The sequence below is a fragment of the Equus caballus genome, chromosome 21 (genome assembly GCF_041296265.1).
Source record: "Equus caballus isolate H_3958 breed thoroughbred chromosome 21, TB-T2T, whole genome shotgun sequence".
NCBI classification, from domain to species: domain Eukaryota; kingdom Metazoa; phylum Chordata; class Mammalia; order Perissodactyla; family Equidae; genus Equus; species Equus caballus.
The window spans coordinates 33,460,058-33,485,997 of record NC_091704.1 but is presented as its reverse complement, the minus strand read 5'-3'; the positions used below and the strand labels follow the sequence as shown (position 1 = coordinate 33,485,997).

Genomic DNA, 25,940 nt, shown 5'->3' with positions numbered 1-25,940 from the left:
ATTATTAATAACACAAGGCTCTAAGAAAGGTATGAGCTCTTTGAGTGAGTAAAGACACTCTGGCTTAACTTCATTTTTCTAGTCTTACTACGGACCCATGGTTGCTGATTTTCTACTTATACTTTGCTCTTCTTTCGTAGTAATAATAATTCATTATTCAATTCAGGATGAATTCAAAGTCAAGACGTTGGGTCCTTTAAGAAGTGTTACAGAAATATTTGCACAAAGGGAAATCAGTTAAAATCTCAGTAGGTAATGATTGTTCTCCTGGCGTGCCTGGCCTTTGGAAGTACACCTACAGAGCAGCTCATTGCTGTGTCACATCCATCATAACGTACTGGAGCAAGCATGCATCCTATGGGGACTTTCAATGAGGCTTTTTGCACTCTCATAGTCCTCATTTTTCAATAGAGTCAAACAGACTAAAACGTGTGAAGCCCTGTTAAAAAAACACCTGCAAGTCCTAGGCCCTACCCTCTAGGGGCTTGCATTTTTAATCAGTAGACCACACTTGCACAAAGCTAGCAATAAACGTGTTTAAATGAAATGCTTACTATGCCCTCAGCATTGTGCTAGGCATGTGGGGTTTTCAGAAGTAAAAACATGCCTCATCCTCAGAGGATGCAATGGAGTTAGAGAGACAAGGTCAATGCTAGAAAGGAGATCAGTAAGGACTGCAAGGAGCAGAGAAAGGTTCGGCAGAAGGTGTGCTGTTAGCTAGGGCTTGAAGGATGGATCAGACTTAGTTGGAAGGACGGCATTTAGGCAGGAGGCTAAGATAAACCAAGATGTGAGGCAGAAAAGAATATGGTGGTCACATGGGATTCACAAGGGCGTTCCCCTCCTTTTTCTTTTAGGTCTTATTAGATACATCTGATGGGGACAAGGTTAGAATTATTGGAAAGGGGGGGCCGGCCCAGTGGCGCAGCAGTTAAGTTCGCACGTTCCGCTTCGGCGGCCTGGGGTTCACTGGTTCAGATCCTGGGTGCGGACACAGCACCACTCATCAAGCCATGCTGTGGCAGGCATCCCACATATAAAGTAGAGGAAGATGGGCACGGATGTTAGCTCAGGGCCAGTCTTCCTCAACAAAAAGAGGAGGATTGGCAGAAGATGTTAGCTCAGGGCTGATCTTCCTCAAAAAAAAAGAATTATTGGAAAGGATTATTGCCTTATCTACATGGACCTCCTATGGAAACAAAGAGACAAGGGAGCCTTTGAATGAGGGAACAGTGATAGCTGAGGGGATTAGAAGTGTCTGTGTTTGGGAAAAAAGAAAAGGTAGTCAGCAGGACTGTAATTACAATACAGTATGTAAAGTCCTGCCAAGGGAACATACAGTCCTGAGGCAGGAAGATTCCCAGGAAGATATGACTCCTTTTACTCAGCTAGGTGACCACACACACACCCCATCATAGATCTAGTTAAACTTAGTTGCCAATTATGCAGACTCTGAGAGCGCAGAACACTCCAGTGATGTCCAAGTTTCTCATCCTCCTCTCTGGCTTCCTGTTCTCCCATGCATGCACTCCCATAGTTCAACACGGAACCTCCTCATTGGCTTCCACCAAAAATCCACTCATGCTCAAGCATTTCTTGAATTTTTTACCTTGATTACAAATTTAGACAGGCATGAAGAGAGATTGCATGATAGAGTTTGCGACCTTCCATCATTCAGGTGGGTCCACTAGTACCAGTCTCTCCTTTCCTCTCCTCCAAGAAGTGAGAAAGTTATCTAGCTTAAAAGAGTGCCATCCACATCCTTGGAATTTCAATCTATACCCCAAGCACTTTCCTGTATAGGACATTTGTCCATCTAAGTGAATTCTAATGAATGCAATTTTCTCTATGTTATTAAAATTTCCCCTAAGTGAAAGTGAGAAGAGAATATTAGCAGTCTTTCACAACTTCTTCCAAGTTCCCCCCAAAAGAAAAGGTAAAGAGAAGACAGCGCATGGTTATTACTTGGCACTCAATTCCCCTCCATACCACAGACCTTCTTCACTCCATAGCCCTAACTTCTCCCATCCTTCTCCTATGGCCTTAGAGAAATCCGGGCCTGGGTCCTGTAGGAATCCTTTTCCAGCTTGACCTCTTCATTCATTTATTTGAGGGGTCTCTCCCACACGGCTGAACCAGACAAGCTCCTTTCCGACAGCAGAGGTCTCCAAAGAACCTAGATGGAAGTCTGTGAATGGAGCACTATCGTTAACATAGTCAACAACACTAGGCTTAAAGGAGCCCCAGGAAGGGGGTAAAACTCCCAGTCTGAACCTTGTGCCACATTTTCTTCACCCTCAGGGTCAGAGACCACCCTGGAAGGGATATTGTTAAGTGGGCACGCTGCCCTCTGCAGCTCCTCCCTCTAGGGCCTCATCTACAGATAAGAAAAGCTTAGGCGTTTATATGAGCACCTTTGCTCATGGCGCTGGAGTAGTTATCCTCTCTGGCTTCTTTCCCATTTCCTGACCTTAATTTCTGGAAAAGCCATGGTTTTTCCTGCTAGTAGGAGTTTGCCACAAAATGTCTCTTCTCTCCATTAACAAAACCACATTGCATACCAGGAAATCCTATGTCTGTTTTTATGTCTCTTATATTGACAGAAGTTACCACCCTTCTTGTTTATGATTCAGCGTATACCTGGCTTTTTTCTGAACAGCCAACATTAAACAGAGCGTTTTCCCCAAAGGCTGTATTGCCTATCTCAGAATGGCTTCTACAACTTTACTCTAAATTTAAATGGAATTTCCAAAATCATCAAGATTTTCAGCCAATCCAACAAACCCCTAATCTCCCTGCACAGGGCACCCCACAGTTTGGAAGTCATTATAAGGCTGTACTCCTGGTTCAGCTCTGCTCCTTAATTCAAACGATACTGGACGGGACCCCAAAACGAAACACAGATGTCAAACAGAGAACTTAGAGATCTGTTTAAGCTTGGACAAACCCAAATTCTATAGGATTGTAAAAGGCAAAGTCCTCCTCACGATTCTTGTGAGCGCACAGGACTGGTTTCCTTGGGCTTCTGCCTTTATGCTCCTACACATCAATCCAGGCAGGAAGCCCAATCTGTTCACTGGTTCCTACAAAAATCAACTCACACTCAAACATTTTTTGAGTTTAGAACCTTTAGAAGGATTTGGGGATAGTTTCATGGGAAGGATCACACCCCATTGCTCTTCATTTTTCTCTCTTCTTCCTCTTCTCTTTCTCTCTCTCTGTCTCCCTCTGCAGAAACAAAAGAAGAAAGGAAAAGGAATATGAAGACAGAGAAAACAGGCTCCTTGAAGAAGAAACAAGGGCATAGGGTAAATTAGTGGGGGAAAGCTGAGTCCCTCCAATGGAAGCACATGGAGAAAAGATTCCTGGTCCAAATACTTTTAGCTGGAACAAACAAAGGGAAATACGTGATTGGTGATTGAACCTAAATCTATTAGGTTGCACCATATGATGCTGCTAATATTCAACTGTTTATCTCCTATGGAAATAACAATGCCATATGATTCAATCAAACCTAAATAACTAGGCAATTCAGTAAATGATTACTCAATTTGAGGAGAATGGTGGAAAATAATTGTTTGATACATGATTCATTTGTTTATTTTTTGCCTAGTAGTTTTAAATTAATGAAAACACAAGCAGAGATTAAAGTTCCCACTAAAACATGACAAGATCAACAGTTTGTATTTCTTTATATCTTTAGTATTTATATGCGTATATTCAAACATATACTTTATAATAAATTTTTATGCATATTTTAATTATGATGTCAAGCTACTATGTGACAGTCCCATTAGTAATCAAGTAAGTGGCTATTAAGAGTGCTGGGTAACTTTTTCTTTTTAATTTGTATGTAGGTATCCCACATGTCCACATTCTATGGAGAGTAGAGTGGAAAAGATGTCACAATTGTCATTCAGCCAAGGCCAAGGAATACAATGACAAATGAGTCCTGTGTCAGATCTTTTTCCTTGCCCCAAAATGAAAATAAGGGGGTGGAGGGTAGGAATTGCTAGAATTAGGTGTAGGAAAACTCGTAGACGGAATCTGTGATCAAGCGAAACACAACTCTTATCAGAGGAAAATATTGCCCATGGAAGTACAGACACTGTTCTTCTTCAGCACAGCTCACTAATGGAATGAGAGTCTGTGCCAGTGAGTATAAAGTATAACAATACCATAACTATATAAATGGCTAGCTTGAGAATTTCTGCTTTGCAACTTTACTTGCTCCAAGAAAAGACAAATTGAAGTTTAACAAATACAATAATTTTTGTTCCTTGTTTATTTCTTTTTAAAAGAAAAAGAAAGAACAGAAACTTCATACTTGGGAATAGAAAATACCTTGTGGACATGGATTTTACTGCAAGCTATGCGTCTGAGTTAAAGACGTTAATGCTGAATTCGCCCACCAAGATCAAAACTCCTACAAAACTCTTCCAGCTGCAGCATTTATGGCTCCAGGTTTTGTTTCAGAAAGTGAAGAATATGTTCCAGCATTATGATCTTATTTCTCTTTCTTGCCTGTTGCAAGCACAACCATAGTCTGCTCTTTTAATGCTATGGAAATGTTCAGTTGGCATTGTTTTTCTCACAACCATGGAAACACCTGCTTCCAAATTAATTTATAATCTATTTTACACCTATGGCTGCAAGCCACATTCTAGTTTATTTTTTTAAAGAATTTTGGTATAAAGCATATAAGAAAGTTTATAATGTCTGCTTCTTCTCTTTTCTGCTCCCCATGACATAATGTTGGCTTTTACACATTTCATTTTATGTCCAGCTTTTTAAGATTTAATAATATGTAAAGATATGTGATATGTTTCAATATATGTAAAGTTTTTTCCGAGTCTTTCAAAGCATCTCCCAGCACAGATATTGTACACTACACATACTTTTCTTGAATCTTGGTCCCAATTTCTCTTTTTATTTGGCCAGACTAAACCATGCAGTAAAGTATCTTTGGAGTTACTATAACAAAGAAAGAAATCTGAGTGTGGCCTCAATTTCACTAACTTCAAATATGAATGATTCACTTCTGTAAAAATATTTATTTCCTCGTAGATTTTATGGTAAGGTAAAGGGAAGATGTGTTTAACACATTCCAGATGATCCTATGGAAGAAGGATTAAGAAAATCAATTTAACTACTGTTTCTTTGACTTTGCTTTGTTCTATTTATCAATCACAGGGGCACAGAACTTTAAAACTAAAACAATATTTAAGCAATTTTAAATATTATACTGAGACTGTTATTGGGTTGATACATGTTAATTTTTAAAATATTTTATGAAAGTAAGCATTTCTTTCTCACATCAAAGAAAACAAAGAAATACAAAACTGAATCAACTTTAGTAACAGAAATATCTAGTCTAACCAAAAAAAGGCAACTAAATCAATGACAACATATTGTCTTCAAATATCCATCATTATTAGTTCAAGAACGGTGACATTATGCTTACTATTTATAGAAAAATCAAAAATAAAAAAGATTCAAGTGGAAAAATATTTACTCCCTTTTAGTCTTGAATTTTAAAGAGAAAAGAGCAGAGGGGAAGGTGGGAATGGAAGCATTTGCTTTCAATAGCAAAACATGAGCTTGCAAGTCAGGGATAATACCATTCAACCATTCCGGGTTCCCAAACGGGATGAGTCATAATTCAGGAGCATCAAAACTAAAGCTGATCACTTGCTTCTTTCCATTACTGAAAGATGGTCTGTGCAACATAAGGATAGAAACAAATATTTTCAGCCTTGAAGAATTTCATGTGGTATTATTATAAGATAAAGAACTGTTGTTGCAATCACTGCCATCATTTGTGATTATTTTAATTCCCCTATGAGTTAATGAATAGGACAAAGAGGTAGTAAGTTAATTTTTTAAATTAATGTCTTAGGGGCTTTTGACCAATTAAACATTATTCATTTTTTCTTATTAAGTTTCCATGCAGCTGAATGCATACTGATTTTACAAGAGATCATTAATATTTAAGTTTTTCATAATGAGATGTGGGTCACAATCACTTAAAATCTCCTGAGTTATGTTGTTGTTGCGTCACTGTTTATCATACCAGCCTGCAAGTTGACACAGGAGTGTCAGCAGAGGATGCCTTTATAATTCACAGGCTAAGACGCATAATTGAATCCCTCAGAGTCCTAGAACATTCTTTGCTTCACTTGTCTATCTTATAATCTTTTAAATTAAAAAGAAAAAGACTCTAGTGTGGAGGAAACAAATAACAGGTACATTAGCATCCTTGACTTCATAGGAAGGGATTAGTAACATTACCTTGTAAAATGATGAGAAGTCATTGCCTAATTGGTAAGCCATTCCCTTCAGACCCACAGTATTAGTCACCTATTTATTTACTTTTTGTTTCATGTTTTATATTTGCTAACTGGTTTTTCCCTGTCTAAAAGCCTTCATGCCCTGCCACATAGGTGTTTTTCGTGCTAAACTGTAAAACCTCAGGATCAGGGGCTATGGCAGAAAGACACATTATAACAGCTTTATGTAGGGTGGGTAGATGGATTAGTTGTGAAATAAACACTTCTACAAAGTCTTTAGTACTCATAAGGTACTCATTATTTGGGGCACTGTCATTTTCATGGTTCATTTTGTTCAGAGAAAAATTAATTTTACTTCAGTTATCCATTCCTAGGCCAAGTGATTCATTGCCCTTTCACTCAGCAATCTGCTAGATATTTACAGAAACTGTCTTAAGACATTACCAGAGGATGATTAAGACGCCGGGTAGAGGAAGACGCTACTGATGAGCTCCCACCTTCCAGTTACCACCTATATAAGAAGAGTAAAAACATTCTTAAGCAGCAAGTTCCCTTCCTTTCCTGCCTTTTTCTGACCCTGGGGACATCGTGAACTCTGCTGCTCCCTCCCTGGGTCTTCTTCCTCTTCCCAAGGAATTCTCCTAAAAAATGGGCAGTATCCAAGGTTGACACCTCAGTCTTTCATCAATTCCTGCTTAAGGGTTCTCCCAAGATAAAAGCCTCAATTACTACAGCTATGCTGGTAACTCCCAAAACTAACGTCCCATGAGAATTCCTGGCCTACATTTCTCAGAATATCATGCCACTGATGTGTCCAAATTTCATCTTTCCCCAACACCTAGTTTCTTTTCCAACACGCCCACTTCAATTACTTACCGTTGTAACCTCTTTACCTATCCGCAACTCATTATTCCTCTTCTCTACTTTATTTTTCTTCAAAGAACTTATCACCAGCTGATATGCTATATATTTTACTTTTTATATTTTTACTATCCGTTTCTCCCTCTCTTGGAAGTTCCATGAGGTCAGGGAGTGTTCAATGTTTTTGTTCTCTCTATCTCAGTACGGAGAACACACTAGGTGCTCAAGAAATATTTCTTGAATAAGTGAAAAGACAAATGGATAAATGAATGAATGAAGCCCTAGACCAGAAAACTTAGAATTATATTTGAATCTGATCTCACATCTGTCCTGAACATCTAAATCGGTTACAAGTCCTATGATTCGTCCTTTCAACATTTCCTCTCCACCAAGTCCAAACCCTAAATGCCTCACACATGGATTTAAAGCAAAAAGTCTCCAGGCTTCCACCATTTCAATCACTTCCTCCAGATGAATCTTTTTAAAACTCTAGTTTTCATCATTCTACAGAATAGAATTAAATTACATAATTAATTTACATATTGTAAATTACATACACCCTCCTTGGTGTAGCCTCTAAAACCCTCCACAACCGGACTTTGCCGATACATTCTAATTCCCAGTTACAACTCATCACTCTTCTTTCTCTTCCCCTTAGGCTGAACTCCTGACTAAACCACCTTAGAGAAAATGTTCATTCCTACCTCATGCCTTTACTTAGGTACATTTTCACTGGCTAAAATGTCCTTCCTTCTCTCCATCTATTCAAATCCTATATAGTTTTTCAGATCTGATTCCCAGCTATGTTCCATTAAGCTCTTTGAAACCTTCACCAACAACCACAGCCTATATTGATTCTTGCTTTGTCTGGTCTCTGGAAACACATATTGTCTATACCTCACAATCCATTGCTCTGTTCGCCAATGGTTTCATGGCTTCATCCTGGCTCTCCAATGAGATGGTAACACAAAGCTGAACCCTTCTCATGGCCAGACTTAGACCAGTGCTATATCTAACAGGAAAAGTGCAAAAGCCAAAGATACATTGAAAAATATCTTAAAGTTTTACTGAGATTATTCAGAGAGACAGCAAAGATCCTAAAGATCCTCTTTTTCCATCATCTCTGAAGTCTTCGTAACAGCTGCTCAGTAACCACTCTTCTCTCTCCTTCTCACTTACACTCTCTGTCGTTAAAACTCTAGTGCATACTACTGCTTTACTTCTCTCAGTATCCCTTCTCTCTCAATCTATTATTCTTCCTGAATAGCTCTTAACCCTGTCTCTTGGATATCAATTTAAACTTTTGGGGCTCCTTCCAATAGTATACCCCAGACATTAACCAGAACAAAATCCCAGTCCCTGGGACTGTTGAAGCAAAGAGGACTCTTCCTCCTTCAAAGGTAGAGAAAGAAGGAAAGGCTAACAGTATTTACCAGGTTAATTTTTTTGGTCTTGTCATGCCTTCCCCCTACTTAAACCTTGGTGCGTCTCTACAAAGAAGGACATAGTACTTGTTCCCCCAGGGGCATTTCTCATCAGATCCCAAACCTCTCCTACCTCTCTCCCTCATCCTTTGGATGATTTATCTTAACAGCAATCACCATTATCAGATGGACTGAGCCAGACAGTGGACTGTCTAGCCTGAAGCTCCAGCTACACTCCCTCCATGAGAAGCAGAGCAGCAATTTCCATGCCGCTGACATCCACACCACATGTAAGAGCACGTCAAATAAGCGCTCTGCCCACATCAGGCCTTCCCTCCAGATGTTTATTCCTCTGCTGGAGAAAAATAATCTGGTCACCAGGTTGTTTTTCTCAGAGGTCCCTGACACTACTGCATCTGTGGACAAAATAGGTGATGATGTGACAGTGGAGCAGCTTCCGTGCCATGGACTATTGCTCAGCCCAACCCCTGGAGACTTCAGCAGGCAGAAACATCCAGAGCAGCAGCCAGGGGAGGAAGAAAATGGTAGACATGATGTGGCAAATGGAAGGGCAGTGGTAAATGCAAAGGCTATTTCATGAGTACATAGGGGACGCGCCCAGACATTTTCCATAATAACTGAGGGAGCTTTGGAAGAGCTTTGGTCTATCAATAGAGAAAGCGTAAGTCCAGAGCTAAGAATACAATGATACTGTTCATGTGATTTCTATTTTACTCCTTAGCTCTGTACCTGGAAAAACAAGGGATGCATGGAAAATAAAATAAGCACATCTACCTCAAGGGCTCTTGTAAAAACTTATAATGTGTGGAAAGTGTGAACACAGGCCTTGGCACATAATAGGTGCATGATCAATACTTCTCTCCCTACTCTTCTTCCCAACCTTTCCAAGAACAGGCTGGATATTTTCCAAAATTTATTCATTCAAAAAATATTCATCAAGCATTTATTAGGCATTGGAAATACAGTGGTGAATAGGACAGAAGTAATTATACCTTACCACAGAGTTGGGCACAGAGCAGGTGCTTAACAAGTATTTGTGCATTAACAAGACCAATTCCTAGTTACTCCCATCTCAGATGACCCTCCACTGGAATCCTCACATCCCAGAGAGCTCTAACTAGGGTCTGCTGTCAAGGGAAGTAGTTCACATTAACTTTATGCTTAAGGATAACAAAGAGATGGAAACAACTGGGTGTCCTGGGAGAAAAGAAATGGATGAGCGACCTAGCTTGAAAATGAATTGGTAAAATGTCTATCCCCATTAATAGGAATAGAATCTGGCAAATTCCAGGAGGGATAATATCAATGTTTACCTTACCAGACCATGCCAAAGTCTATCAAAAATCAAAGTAGGGTCAAATGAAAATTTTTACTGATAAGATTTGTCATAGTTGTGTGTACATCATTCAAGTTAAACAAGTTAATTACCATAGTTGATAATAAGCTTTGTAAGGGGTCAGTTTACAAGTGGATTCCATTTAAACAAAAGATATTGAATAAAATGGAGCCCTGCACTTTAAAATATACTAAATTTTAAAGTATATCAACAAACTACTATAATAAATTATGATTTCTTAAGATATTAAAATCTGCTTGGAACAGAAGGACCCATAATATATGCCATATCTTGGGTCCCACATTCCGAGAAAACATTTTCTCAGTCAACAAACATTACTGAATGCCTGTTTACCACTGAACAGGTACTCTTCCATTCTCTGGAGAGATGATGATGACTAAGACAAAGAATCATTTGATATGGAGTTTATAGACTAGTGTTGAGAGAGATAAAATAATATAAACAGTGTAACCAGTAGCATGGTAGAAAATGAACAATGAAAGAATAGTAAATCCTTCCTAGAGGGCGGGAGGTGATCAGACAAACTGTCCCAAGAGAAATGGTTCTTAAATTAAGTCCTGAAAAATAAATAGGAGTTTGTCAGGTTGATGTGAATAGAGGTGAGGAAGAGAAGAGGCACCTCAACAATGGCAAAGAAATATGAGGGGGTAACAGGTTCTAGGAACCACAAATGTTAGCTACATATGGTTGTTCCATGGGATAAATCTACATTAGACAGCATTTGCAATAAGGGCAAAGAAAGTACTGCCTTATTCACCACAATGATTCCAATAGATCTCCTTGTATGTAGTAAGTGTTCAATACTGTCAGGTGTCACTTCACGACAGGGATACATTCTGAGAAATGTGTCGATCGGCAATTTCATTGTTGTGCAAATATCATAGAGTATACTGAAGGGGAACAAAATTTGCCACCCCAAAATGTATCTCTTTAACATGAGGATTATTTTAGGCTGATTATTTTTAATAAACAAAAGACTCAGAAAGTTTTTCTTCTTACTTTCCCTTTAACTGCCTAAAAGAATTTAGATATAAAAACCTGCCCCAGGAAGCAAGCTGTCACCTTAGCATAACATGAACTAGGTGGTAGACAGGGAGGAACTGAGAAAAGCCTGTTTGTGGGGCTCCCTCTGCGTTCTTCTGTTTCTGTGTGGCCAAACACTTGTTTTCCAAACATTTTCTCCTTTTCACCCACTGGCGAACTGCCTTCCTTCCCTTTGAAGTCCCTGACTCTCCCCACCGGCAACATCTTCTTTTGTCTTTAGCTGAAGATGCATTTAAGGTGAAAGCTTTGGGCATTTTGGTGAGTTAGTTTTCCTGGGTTTCTCCCATATGTACAAATTATTAAACTTTTGGTTTTCTCCTGTTAATCTGTCTCATGTCAGTTTAATTCTTAGACCAGTTAGAAGAACCTAACAGGATAGAGGAAAATTTCTTCCTCCCCTACAGTACTTAGATAAACCTACATAGTATAGCCTACTGCACACCTAGGTTATATGGTACCAATCTGATGGGACCTCCATCATATATGTGGCCCGTGGTTGACTGAAACCTCATTATATGATTCATAACTGTAACTATTTATTAAATGAATAAGGTCTAAAAGAGTAGACAGGTCCCAAATGATGAAGAGTTTTATAGATTATCAGATTTATAAGGGTTTTATAGATTTATAAGATTTGATCCTCTGGGGGGCATGCTACGAATTTTAAGGCAAGATAATGACATGACTAAATTTAGGTTTTAGGAAATTTCCCCTAGAAGCTCTGCAGAAGATGGACTGAAGGAGAGTAAGAAAGAAAGTAGGGAGACCCGGTTGGAAGTAACTGAAGGAATGATGAGACCTGGACCAAGCCATTGTCAGCAGTTGGAGAGGAGGGAACAATTGGGAGAATCATTTGGGAAATAGTATAGTGCCACGTGACTATTTAGACATGGGCTGGGGGATGCAAAGATGGCAGCCCAGAACAGCTCCCAGGTGTCTGACATCCACCACTAGGAGAATGCCGTTGCAGTTCAACAATATAAGAAACATGAACAAATATCTTCTACAAAACTGTTTATTAAAAACATATTCACATGTATATACAATAAAAATCCTGGACTAAATATGAAGATACATGTTGGATAAGTTGGGATTATTTCATGATTTATTTATTCATTCAAAGACTATTTACTGAGCTCCTGCTGTGTGTCAGACACTATACTAGGTAGTCACTGGAAAATAATTGTGGGAAAAAAACAAATACAGTCCCTGCTTTCATGGAGCTTACAGCTTTGTGTGGGAAATAGACTATCAATTATATTACAGGCAGAGAGGGGACAAATTATGTAAGGCTTTAAAGGCCATGTTAAGGAGATCCTCTTTATCTTAAGAGCTATGGAGGACCATGGAAAGGTTTTAAGAAGTGAGGGGGAGCGGGGGAGGTGATCAAATAATATTTGCACCTGAAAAACATCACTCTGACTACTGTGCAGTAGATTAGGGTGCACTGCAGGGGCCACTTAGGAGGCCCTTACAGGGTCTAGGCCAGAGGTAATTGGACCTTAGATTCCAAAGAACAGGGCTAACCAGTATGACTATTTTAGTTGTTTATAACCAGCTTCTACCCTGATAGGTCAGTGCCTTGCACCATACTAGTTATTGAATATTTTGAATATAAACCCACTGCTAGGGAGGTGGTAGTAGAGATGGAAGGAGGTTGATGGACTGAATAAGTTTGCACGAAGTAGACTGGATACCCTTCCGGCATGCCAACAGGCTTTACCACTGGTCACCTGCCTCTTCTGGCTGTGGACTCTCAGGGAGTAGGAGGTGGTAAGGACACAAGAGGGGAGAGAAAGAGCCTATCCATTTGGCAGCAGTAAAAGGCCATACTCCCTTTCTTATTTCTATCCCCCCAACTGGCACTTAGCCATCTCCATCTCCAGGGACAGCACTACTTAGCCGTTTGGCTTATAAATGAGAAAAAGTGGGCATTAGAAAGTAACATTTCCAGACTAGTTCCAGTCTTTTGTGAAGCAGATTGCCCAATGCTTATTTCCCCACATAGAAAGGTCAACAACTCCCCAATGTTTATTGCAGCACTGTTTACAATAGCCAAGACGTGGAAGCAACCTAAGTGTCCAGCAACAGACGAATGGATAAAGAAGATGTGGTACATATATACAATGGAATACTACTCAGCTGCAAAACAGAACAAAATCATTCCATTTGCAATAACATGGATGGACCTTGAGAGAATTATGTTAAGTGAAATAAGCCAGCAAGAGAAATATAATCTGTGTATGACTCCACTCATATGAGGAATTTAAAATTATGGACCAAGAACAGTTTAGTGGATACCAGGGGAAAGGCGGGGTGGGGGGTGGGCACAAAGGGTGAAGTGGTGCACCTACAACATGACTGACAAACATTAATGTACAATTGAAATTTCACAAGATTGTAACCTATCAATAACTCAATTTAAAAAAAAAAAAAGAAAGGTCAACAACTTATTCAATGATGCACTTAACACGTGCTGCTCTTTGGCCAACATGACCAGACGGAAGCTCGCTGGCCTGTGCAGATCCTTTGCTTCTCCTTCTCTCTGACTTACTTGTGTTCCTGATGCTATGCACAGGAGCCAAAGCAAGCAGAGCAAATGAAACTCACCAATTTGTTTTTTATCGCAACTCAGCTCAGATAAAAGACTCAGTTGATAGGGGGACAATTAAACTTTTGCTCTAAATGAGTTTATAGAATTAACTCTAGGTTTTAGATCCCCATGCCATCTCTGTCCCCAGGTGACATACATAATCCCATGCTGGCTAGAAGCAGAACTTGGCAAGCAGGAAAATTGTGAAGTATACCTAAGGCAAAAATCAATAACCAGTCAATATATTTTCATGGAGCAGCTGCTTTTTCAGAAATCAACATAGTACCTCCTATAGAGGGTATAGGCCGCTGTACCTCAAGAAGCATATAATCTTGCTAACAAAAAAAACACAAGTACTAAACAGTATGTGATCTGCATCAAATAAAGCACAAACAATAAGTCTTCCAGGGTCCTGAAGAGAAGTAAAGTTTGGGGGGGTGACCAGAAACACAGAGGTGGAGCAGCCAACGATGAGCAAGAGGATGTGAAACGGAAGTTCAAGGGAAGCATAGTCCAAGAATGGGCAAATAGTCTGGGAAAGCAGAAAAGACAGGGAGGGAGAGGGCTTTTCAGTTTTTGAACAATTTTAGGGATTTGGAGGGGATGTTGGATTTTTTCGTTTGGTTGGTTGGTTGATTGCCTTTCAGATATATTTTTATCTGCTTAACTGGAACATTTGGGGAGGATAAGAAGTAGAAAGGAAAGACCTATATTGTCTACTCTGGCAGATAACTTAAGAGTTTAAGAAATATTTTCCTATTTATATTTGTTCTTTTTGCTTGTGCTTTTGGTGTCATATCCAAAATATCATTGCCAAGACCAATGTTAAGGAGTCTTTTCCCTATGTTTCTTTTCCAGTTTTATGGTTTCAGGTCTTATGTTTAACTCTTTAATCCATTTTGAGTTAATTTTTGCGACTGGTATAAAATAGGGGTCCAATTTCATTCTTCTGCATGTATTATCCAGTTTTCCCAACACCATTTATTGAAGAGACTATTCTTACCCCAGTGAGCATTCTTGGCTCCCTTGTCAAATATTAGTTGACTATATACGTGTGGGTTTATTTCAACAAGTAGGACCACATCAAACTAAAAAGCTTCTGCACAGGAAAAGAAACAATCGATAAAATGAAAAGGCAGCCCGTGGAATAGGAGAAAATATTTGCAAATGACCTATCTGATAAGGGGTTAATATTCAAAATAGATAAGGAACTCATACAACTCAATAGCAAAAAAACAAAGAGTCCAATTAAAAAGTGGGCAGAGGGCCTGAATAGACATTTTTCCAAAGAAGACATCCAAATGGCCAAAAATGTGAAAAGATATTCAACATCACTAATCATCAGGGAAATGCAAATCAAAAACATAATGAGATATCGGGGCTGGCCCCGAGGCCGAGTGGTTAAGTTCGCGCGCTCCGCTGCAGGTGGCCCAGTGTTTCGTTGGTTCGAATCCTGGGCGCGGACATGGCACTGCTCATCAGACCACGCTGAGGCAGCGTCCCACATGCCACAACTAGAAGAACCCACAACGAAGAATACACAACTATGTACCGGGGGGCGTTGGGGAGAAAAAGGAAAAAAAAAATATAATCTTTAAAAAAAAAAAACATAATGAGATATCATCTCATGCCTGTTAGAATGGCTATCATCAAAAAGAGAAGAGAAAAGTGTTGGTAAGGATGTGGAGAAATGGGCACCCTTGTGCATTATTGGTGGGAATGTAAATTGGTGCAGCCACTATGGAAAACAATATGGAAGGTCCTCAAAAAACTAAAAGGATAACTAACATATATGATCCAGCAATCCCACCTCTGTGTATATATCCAAAGGAAATGAAATCAGGATCTTGAAGAGATATCTGCACTCTCAAGTTCATTGCAGCATTATTCACAGTAGCCAAAATATGGAAACAACCTAAGTATCTGTCTACGAATGAATGGATAAAGAAAATGTGATATATAGACACACAATGGAATATCATGCAGCCGTGAGAAAGAAGGAAATCTTGCCATTTTTGAGAAGATGGACAGACCTTGAGAGCATTATGCTAAGTGAAATAAGTCAGAGAAAGATAAATATTGTATGATAACACTTATATGTGGAATCTAAAAAAGCTAAACTCACAGAAACAGAGAAGAATGGTGGTTGCTGGGGTATCATCATTTTTCCAGGTGGGGAAATAAGTTCTGGGGATCTAACACAGAGCATGGTGACTACAGTTAACAATAGTGTTTTCTATACCTGAAAGTTGCTAAGAGAATAATCTTAAATGTTCTCACACACATACACAAACACTCACACACACACATACACATACACACACAAAAGGTAATTATGTGAGGTGATGAAAGTGTTAAGTAACCTTAACGTGGCAATCATTTCACAACATATACGTGTATCAAGTCATCACGTTGTATACCTTAAACTTACACAGTGTTATATGTCAGTAACATCTCAGTAAAGCTGGGGAAAAAAGAACCATTTTTCTCATTCTATCAAAGAGTTCTAATCAGTCTGTGCTCCTTCCCAAAATTCTTAAAGGCTTTTAGGGGTTCTCAACAGTAACCATTAATAGAAAGAGTGTAGACAGAGTAAGACATAGCAGAATTTCATGGAAAAATCTCCCCTGTGTGCAAACACTTTGAAAACCCCTGAGTTGGAACACAGTTGACAGACGGTGGCTTGTAGGGTGAAACCGATCAGAGAATCCTTGGTATAAGATGTTTACGTTCATGTTGTTGTTTGGAAATTTAAAAAGGAAGGAAGAGTAGAAGATAGCAGAAGCTCATTCCTGGGATTCTCCAGGATTAACGAGCCAGGGACATCACTGTCTACAGGCTCCTCAGTTTAGAGAATTCTTGCGCAGAATAGCAGAAATTAGTAGCAACGGGAATAACTTTCAGGAGGCTGGAGAACTGTGTTGGCGCCACAGCCAGGACATAGCAAAAACCCATAACATGGTGGTGGCTCCATGGTCCCATTGGGTAACTCTTATCTAGGACATTCTGACTTGGTCCATTTGGGATTCCAAGGCTTTAATTCAACATGAAGAAACCACATGAGTTCCAGCAAGCAAATTCCTCTGGGGATGGCTTCCGCTTAAAGAGGGAACCACTTAAAGACCCAGGCAAAGAGCACCAGGGGCCTGGTCCTGAGAGAAAGCTCTGCCTATGAGTAGGCAGTGGGATAGCGTGCTTGTAGATCATAGCACTTCCTTCTGCTCACAAGGCTCGTTATTCTTGAGTCACATGGTTAAGGGCTGTATATCCTAGTCTCCCACTTCTCTTGGGACCCCAAACCCAAGAAAATCTACACAAGCACAAAGGAAGGAAAAGCATTGTGGGCTACAGCAGTATGGAAAGTTTTCATACAAAAACAACATGAATAATAATAGCTACCATGTGTTGAACATCTATTGTTATGGTACTGTGCTTGGCATATTTCTATATCACCTAATTAAATTTTCATAACTCTGACAGAAATGTTGTCTTCAGAGCTACCAATAAGTAGCAAAGAGAGAATTCCAATACCAGCCTGAGTCTGAAACCCAGTCTCTTTCTACTGAACTCTAATATTTCCGTTCAGGAAAGCTATTGAAGCACTTAGTATGACTTGATATTGAAAATAATAGGAAGAAGAAAGAAGGAACAGCCAAGGTGATCCACAGGAAAAGCACAAGGCAAGTCTAGATGAAGCAAAAATACAGAAGAGATGAGGCTACAAGGGTAACTGGTATTATTGGAGCGCTCACAACAAAGAGAATAGGATGTGTAGGTGACCATGTGAATGGACTGGTAGGCTTTAGGAAGATAAGAAAGAGTGGAAATATAGTCAAGGGAGATACCAACACAAAAAGAAGTTGGTGACTATCCCAGGGCTGGGTTCCAACATGACAGGCATACTTGGCTTGACAAACCGGAAAGTGCTTGAAAGAAGAAAGCCTGGATGGAGATGAAAGGAAAGAAACAGACACACCCACCTGCTGGAAAACAGAAATGGACCTACAGCCACAGCAGCTGATACCCCGCATTTTCAAACGGGCTGAGCTCTAACACAAAGGACTGACAGATTGTCAGCAACTGTTTCCAAAAGAAAGACTGTGATCACAAGACCCAGGACATATCTGGATCTACACCACATGTCACTGGGGCCAGCACAATGAAAAGCCTCTACCCCGAGGGGCTCAGTTAACTTAAGGGAGTTTATCTCTGAGAATCCTTTGTTTTTCATGCATTCCTGTGGGCTAGCACTGCCATTTCCAAAAGGTTGACGTGTCTCCCATTTTCCTGATGGGGGAGATTACTCACAGAGGCACTGACCACAGCAATAGGGATGCTTCCAGGCACCAGCCCGGGGCAGAACCAGGAAGTTCAGCTTTGGTATCTCCCATTCACCCCCATCCCAGTTCTCTCCTTCATCTTGGCGTATTCCTTCCTCCTCCTCAGGTGCCTACCCTGAATTCTAAAGAGTTTTGTTCTGAGAGGGATCTCAATTTATCATTTCAGGGATTCTAGAACCTCACTGGGTGTAAGAAGCACTCTGGTTTACCCATCTCCCCACCCAGAGATTCTTTCCAAACTGGTTTGGGGCCAGGTCCCGAAGTCAGTCCAGGTGATTTTCATGCAGATGGAGAAACACTGCATAAGGTGTTTGTTGGTAATTGAAGTATTCATTGATAATGGCTTAGGTTTTAATAAAGACTTCTTGACTGGAATTATGTAAATCTGAAGATATGACTCTCCAAAGGTGGAATGTTGGCTAGAGAAGGATATTTGCAAGGCAGAAGATCACCTCTGGTACTCTCTCAACTGACATTTTTCTACCTATAAACAAATAAGGCTCAAATCAAACTCTAAAAGACAACTACTCTCCTACACAAAAGGTTGACCCTTGGAGCTTCCCTCTCACGGTGCCAATACATATTTCTGCCTTGATTGTCAGGATAGATCCACAGAATCGTCTGAATATCTCCAAGCTATCCCACATAGGAACATAATTATATAGAGAACAGAATTTATTAAGTTTAAAGGCGTTGCCATTTTTCTCAGTCACAGTGAAAACCAAGCATCAAAACCAGTCACTACATAGTCAATGACCATGCCTCTATTCTTCATAGCATTAGTTACTCTGCCTACACCTTTTTCTTTTATTAATTTCATTGTGTTATAACATCTTCTTTACACATTTATAATTACCTTGAAAACAGTGACCTTACTAACATGAGCTGATAATCAAAAAGAAGGAAAAATAAAAGGTTAAATGCATATTCTATGGGTCACATTTGACCTTTACTCTTTCCACTTTAAATTGCCATTTCCCTCACTGCTTTAGAGACATCTGAGAAACAATATGAAATTTTATCCACCTTTGACCCTAAGACAGACGTCTTTGGGAAGCCTGTAAGCCTAAATTTCAACAAGCTCCACAAGAGGGCAGTTTTCCAGGTTCCTGCAAGGTTGGATTTGATCTGCCAAAGACTACTTCCAATTGGCTAGTTTTCTTTCTTTTAAACCTCTCCCATTAGTTGGGAAAAGGGGATGCCAGCGGGGAGGGCGCCATAATTTCAAAGGACACATTTTCAGTCTTACCTGTCACTGACGTAAGAACCATGTTCCAAATTTGGAAATTCTGGTTATTTTCCCAAAACCTCTAAAGTTCAAATATATGACATACACATCATATTGTCCTCTGAAGCAGAAGGCACTTGTAAAAACATGTCACTACTTTGTAAAACCAATCATGAATCGCTTCATTGTTGCTCCCATGTGAACATAGTTAATTAATACAAAGTAAAGCTTCTGATTGTTATTTTAAAATAATTTCTCAGCAGAGTTCATTTCAAATAAATAAACCATATTCTGAAACCTACCCCTTACTTTTTAAAAAAGTTGTAAACATTAATAGAGCATATTCCTAGAAGATTCTGAGAGTTATTTCCTACAAATTTGGAGAGTTAAGGTTCTGGTTGAGGGAGCTGGTAGAAAAAACAAAGGACAAAGACTCTTTGGAACTTCTCTGTTCCTCCTTTTACAGACTCCAGGGAGTTTGAACATGTACAAGTGTTAAAAGTTGTCAGGACTCTAACAGTGTATTCATTTAAGAAAGGAAACCCTCTGTAGGCTCTACTTGCCATCAGTATTACCAAGAAACCTTTAACTTCTTTTAAGTTAAAATTTTCAATTTTAAATTGAATCAGGGTTCATTTGCTCATTCAGCAAATACTTATTCACTACTTTCTATGTGCCAGAATCATATAAAAGAATCAACAGTGCATTAAGCAAACAAAATTGACCTCATCCTCATCTTCAATTGGTTGGGAAAGAGTTTTGGAATATGATCAAACTAATTTTGAGATTAAATGTTCATAGGTTAAAACACATATTTAAAAAACGTTTTGGGGCCAGCCCCATGGTTGAGTGGTAAAGTTCAGCATGCTCTGCTTTGGCAGTCTGGGTTCATGGGTTCACATCCCAGGCACGGACTTACACCATTTGTCAGCCATGCTGTGGCAGCAACCCACATACAAAATAGAGGAAGACTGGCACAGATGTTAGCTCAAGGCAAGTCTTCCTCACCAAAAAAAAAAAAGTGTTTTGTCCTCTAGGAAGTAAAATGAAATTCTGTAACATGACTTTGCTCAGACATCGAAAGTTTATTAAATCATGATCCAAAACTTCTGTCTTCAAGCCATTTGCTCCAGGGCAAAACCATTCATCTATCCTTGGAGATGTTATAAAAATGAATGGGGACAGGGATCCGAACATATTTGAAAAGAACTATAAAGTATTATACAATTACTCCTCCCAATTCTCAAGGCCTAGTTCAAACTTCATTTCATTGTTGAAATCTTCTACAAATTTCACTAAGCTCCTACAAGCCAGAAATAACTTTTACCTTTGGGGGCTCTAAAGCACTTACCACATACTGCCTTATATCATGGTCCAGTTGTGCATTCATTTATCTTTTATTGAGTACCTAATATATCAGCAGCAGTGCAGTGCAGGGCAGTGGTTGAAAGTGGGGGCTCTGGCCTGGATTTCCAGAGGTGGCTCCCATTTCTGTATGACCTTGGCCTCAGTTTTCTCATCTGTAAAGAAAAATGATGAGTCCAACCACGTGGAATTATTATGATGATTAAGAACACTCCTATAAACTGTCACAGCCAAGAGGAGCCTACGGAAATAGGATGACTAAAGGTAATATGGTATCCTGGATAGATCTGAGAATAGAAAAAAGAAATTAGGTGAAAACTAAGGAAATTCAAATGAATTAGACTTTTGTTAATAGTAATGAATCAATATTGATTCATTAACTATGACAAATGTACAATACTGACGTAAGATGTCAATAATAGTGGAAATTGAGTGTAGGGTATATGGAACTTTCTCTACATCTTCATAACTTTTCTGTAAATCTAAATCTATTCTAAAATAAACAGTTTATTTAAAAAGTAAAAATTAGAATTAGAAAAAATTGCAATGTTACTATATAGGTAAAGCATTTAGAATAATACGTGGACTTAATATCATTAAAATGTCTACATTTTACATTGATCTACAAATTCAATGCAATCTCTATCAAAATCCCAATGGCATTTTTTACAGAAAGAGAAAAACAACTCTACAATTCATACGGAACCACAAATAGCCCAAACAATTTGGAGAAAGAACAACAAATCTGGAGGTATCAGACTACTCGATTTCAAAATATAAAGCACAAAATATACAGTACTGGGACTGGCCCCGTGGCTGAGTGGTTAAGTTCGCGCTCCGCTGCAGACAGCCCAGTGTTTCATTGGTTCGAATCCTGGACGAGGACATGGCACTGCTCATCAAACCACGCTGAGGTGGCATCCCACATGCCACAACTAGAAGGACCCACAACGAAGAATATACAAGTATGTACTGGGGGGGGGGCTTTGGGGAAAAAAATAAAATCTTTTAAAAAAAAAATACTAATACTTCCAGCACAGTTATTATTTTCTTCACTGTAATAAAGTGTCTAACTTCATTTTTTGATGTTTGGCTACTGACAGCTTTTGAGTCTGGCCCTCCTGCTTCCCTCCCACCCACATCTGGGCAAACTGATAAAAAAAACCTGGGTGTTCCTCTCCTTTGTTGAGCATGAAATTCAAATCACATGAAGCCCTGGCCCATGTGCAGGAACCCTCACCCCAGCCCCACCCCTTAACTACGATTAAAAACCCAGGCTAGGCTCCTTCTCCTGCTCTCTCAAGGCATTTCAGACCTGCTTTGCCCAGAGATCTCAAATTTGCAAGCAATAAACCTTTCATATCCTCTTGGTATATGTATGTGACTTTATCAGTCTCAAAATCCAAACCAATTTTAGGTTGGGGAGGGGTGTCCATCCTATCTCGGCTGGGTAGCTACGACAATTATCATCGTCCTTATCATTCCGCCTCACTGGGCCTGCACTCCCACGTGACAAGTGTACGTGGAGCTGAAGAAGACTGCCCTATTTACACAGGGCACATGCTCTCCAGTTGGCCACAGTCTCCTCCACTCCCAATCACCTTGCTTCCAGCCTCTTGCACTCATTTACTCTACCTGTCCAGCCTTTATAGGTGGGCACCTTTGCAGTGCCAAATCTAAGAGAAAGGGCCTAGAGACAGGTTTGCAGCTGAGTTGTGGCTTCCATTCCCATTCTCAGAAAGGAGTCACCCTCCCCTTGCCCTGGCCCCGGGATAGCCCAGCCCAGCCCAGCGCCTGCTCACCTTCCTAAAGAATGCCCTGGTCATCCCTGATCTGGAGGCATCCCAGCTTCAGTGCTGCCCTCTCTTTCCCGTCAACACCATCTCTGTGGGCAAAGCCTCGAGGCGGGTGGTCACTTGGCTCCCCTTAAGTGTGTAAGGGCTTCTCCTGGTCGTCTGTGGGCTGCTTGTAGGGGTTGGAGGTCTGCTGCAGGACCCTGTGGGTCTCTCACTGGGACTCAACGTATCCTCAGACCCAGGACTGTCACTGAGAGGAGGGATGGTGAGAGAGAGGTGACAGCGTGGACCACTTCACTCTCCTCTCGGAAGGATGACACAAGCGCTCTGACAAAGGTCGGGGACCCCTCATGCTCCTCTGTAGGCAAAGGTTTTTCACAGGAGAGGCAGAATTTGAACGCTGCTTCGATACTTTTGCCACAGTCTGGACAGATGGTGATCATGCTTTATGGGGTCTGACCCCAGATTCACTAGTCTGGAAACTCTATCTTAGCGCCCTTCTCAGTTGCCCCGAGGAAACTTCCGCTCTGGCGGAAGGTGTTTCGCAACTGTGCCGCGCACGTGAGAACTGCTGTGATTTCTGAATTATAATTTTTGTGTGTATATCATAGTAACAATTATAGATCTGTTCATGTCTTATGACCTTTAATGACTTTACATTGTCCATAGGATCAAGTCTAAATGTCTTAATATGTCATTCCAGGACCTGAACAATGGAATCTTCCCAGACTCATCAGCCACCTGCCCCATAAACCTATACTCTTCATATATTTGTGCTATTTCTTGTGCTTTTACCTGGAATATTCATCAACCCATTCTTCTCATAACAAAATAATTCTCATCTTTTGAAGTCTTTTGTGTATATTATGACCACTTCTCTGATGTCTTCAGAAAAATTAATTACTGATTCCTCCATCTTCCCATAGCATTTTATTTATAAAGATTATAAAAAAATTATAATCTTCTAGAGAACACTAACACTTATTCATCTTTATATTTATTTTTTGAATTGGATTTGTTAATTTCAAATGATGCTTTCTTGGAAACATAATGACCATGATTAGCGAAGCTAACAGATCCAAATACAGTATTTTTCTGTCTTAAATTCCTTTAGAAAGGACGTATACCACATTGTCATCCACTGGGTTTTAGGTTGCCTTGGGATTCGTGATTTGCTGTCAGGTCTTCACTCTCTACCTTAATAAGCCAATCCCAAAGGGATGATATCCCATCTATCCCTCCTTTTGTTCTCTTGTGGGTCAAAAGCATCAGTCACAGTAGCTCTATATACTAAAGTGAATAGCCCCATATTTATGAACATGGCCAACCTTCATTCTGTATTCAAATACTTTAACTCTCAGTGTTTATTCTCTTCAATTTTATCTCTGAGGATTGCTGAACCCTGATACTCAGGGTTCTCTCATCTGACCAAGAGTCTGCCTGAATATATCTTTTATCCTTAGGCACCTAAGCATCCATAAAAAATGCTGCTTCACTTTATAGAGCGCTGGAGGTTTCCTCAAAGACAGCCAAAGTTGACCAATAAACATACGTCTTTTTTCTTTGCAAAATTAATATATTGATTACAAAAATTCAAATAATACCTAAAAGTAAGAAAGCAAATCTCTCCTTAATCCCCCAATATCACAATTTATTGTATAAAGTATAAGACATCTCATTTCCATGTACACTAAATGTTTCATATATATTAAATACTTTTTCTCATTTTTATACCCATAAATCATATTATATCAACCACTCTACTTAATAAACAATAGAAATATTCCGATGTCCATGCTTCACTTCTTTTGTTTTTATTTTGTCCAAGCCATATAAACCTATTTAGAAAAGAGCAGTTATGATAAGAAGCAGAATATGGAATATGGCAAAGAAAACAAATGTCACATGTGTCTTACGGACATGCTTTTTCCTCACTGAAGCAAAAGGGCCAAGTTCTGCGGCATCAAGACAATCCTCAAAAAGAACAGAGCTTCATTCTTGAACTTAAACTGAATCCTGACCCACTTTATTTCCACATCTTTGATACTATTAGTTTAATGTATTTTGTTAACCCAACTCAGACTCTTACATCAGATTCTTAACAAGTAGGTACCTTGACAAGAAAATTTCCCTAAACTTCTAAAATGATGATGAAGCCAGCATGTTAGATTTGGTGGCAGACTTTACTAAAGCTATGAAATCTGCTCTCCACCACCAGTTGAATTTGGGTACATCTATTTGTGCAGTGTGCTAGACAAAACCATGCTTCTACAAGCCAGATTCAGATTATGCCCAGCATCCTCTCAAAAATCAAGCCAGCACAGAAAGCGATCTCATGCAACATTGGTGCAATCATTCAGGAACGTCTATATATTCAGTGACTGTACTTCCAAACCCAAAGCACAAGAAAATAGATGTGATTCCATAGGAATTCCATGTCCTAGATGATGAAATCATATCAACGCAAAAATGTAATCCAAAGCCTGAGGTAGTATAGCCATTCTCACAGAGGAAACTTCCAGAAATCTATTGGAGAGAACTAAATGCAAATGCCACCTCCTAGGCAACTTGTTCAGAGATGCATGGGAGCCTAAAAACAAAAAAACAAAAAAAAAAAAATAGGACACTTTTTCAAAAAACCTCCCTTCTGGTGGACATCACCCCAAAAGGACCAAGACATGATATCAAGGCAGTCAACTAAAGTAAACCTCTGCACTGTAAATATCTTTCCAAAGGAAGAACTACAGTAACTGGGACCCCCACCTGCTTCCTCCAACAGTCCCCACAGCATCATCCATGGGCCATAAGTAACATCAGTGGAAACACAAGAGTGCCAACAACAAAGATCCAGAATATAGTCACTCCATCAGCAGCTAAGCTCTGCTCATTGAATCTCTACCCCCAGACATGTGCAGTAAACCACACTAGCTGTGCCCATCAGAAGCCAAAGGGGCTTGATTAGAAGTAGGGTTAAAAAAAGGGAAGTGGGAAGAATGTGTAGAAGCTCACCAGTTAGCGATGCAACATAGCCTCTGACTCCTGGGAAACCATAGCAGTCAACAATTGATGCTGTATACTTGCAACCTGGAGGAGCTTCTTGTTAACTAAGATTTCATGCAGCCCCAGAAGTGAAGGGGGAATGCCATCAATGGTGACAGACGGCCTGTCTACACGTGTACTTAGACGAGATTGGACTGTGCATCATTAATCAGGCAGCTTTGAGCCCTACTCACACACATGAATAGTAATGTCATCAGCGGCAGCATCTCCTAATACTAAGCACAAAAATAAATACTTCAACATGAAGTGTAGACACAGGCCAAGGGAGGTCTCTCTGGAGTTTTGAATTCTCATCATAGACTAAAGATGATTGATGGTGATGGTGCTGCGGTTAATGGACATATTACTGTATTTCCCATCACTTTTCCAGTACATATTTCTGATTCCCTTGATTATTTGCAGCCTTCACAAATGTTAGTCTTCCTGAAATCCCCACTCCACTTTCTCAGTTGCCCCAGCTAACCCGTGGTTTCACTGAGCCACCTGTGTGCTCCCTTTCATTTCTGTCCATGTAGCGTGCAAGCTTTCATTGTTCAGCTACCTGAGCATTTCTCCTTTACC

The 25,940-nt window shown here is 39.8% G+C and overlaps 1 long non-coding RNA gene across 1 annotated transcript in view; it reads right to left on the bottom strand.

Moving 5' to 3' along the window:
* Positions 1-2,596: 2,596 nt before the first annotated feature.
* LOC138919951 (uncharacterized) overlaps positions 2,597-25,940 on the bottom strand; it is a 34,069-nt gene continuing 10,725 nt past the window's right edge. Inside the window, exons 2-3 of the long non-coding RNA XR_011430549.1 lie at positions 20,510-20,678; positions 2,597-3,228 (exon numbers count right to left, since the gene is read on the bottom strand). This is a non-coding gene — a long non-coding RNA (uncharacterized lncRNA). The remainder of the gene's footprint in view (positions 3,229-20,509; positions 20,679-25,940) is intronic.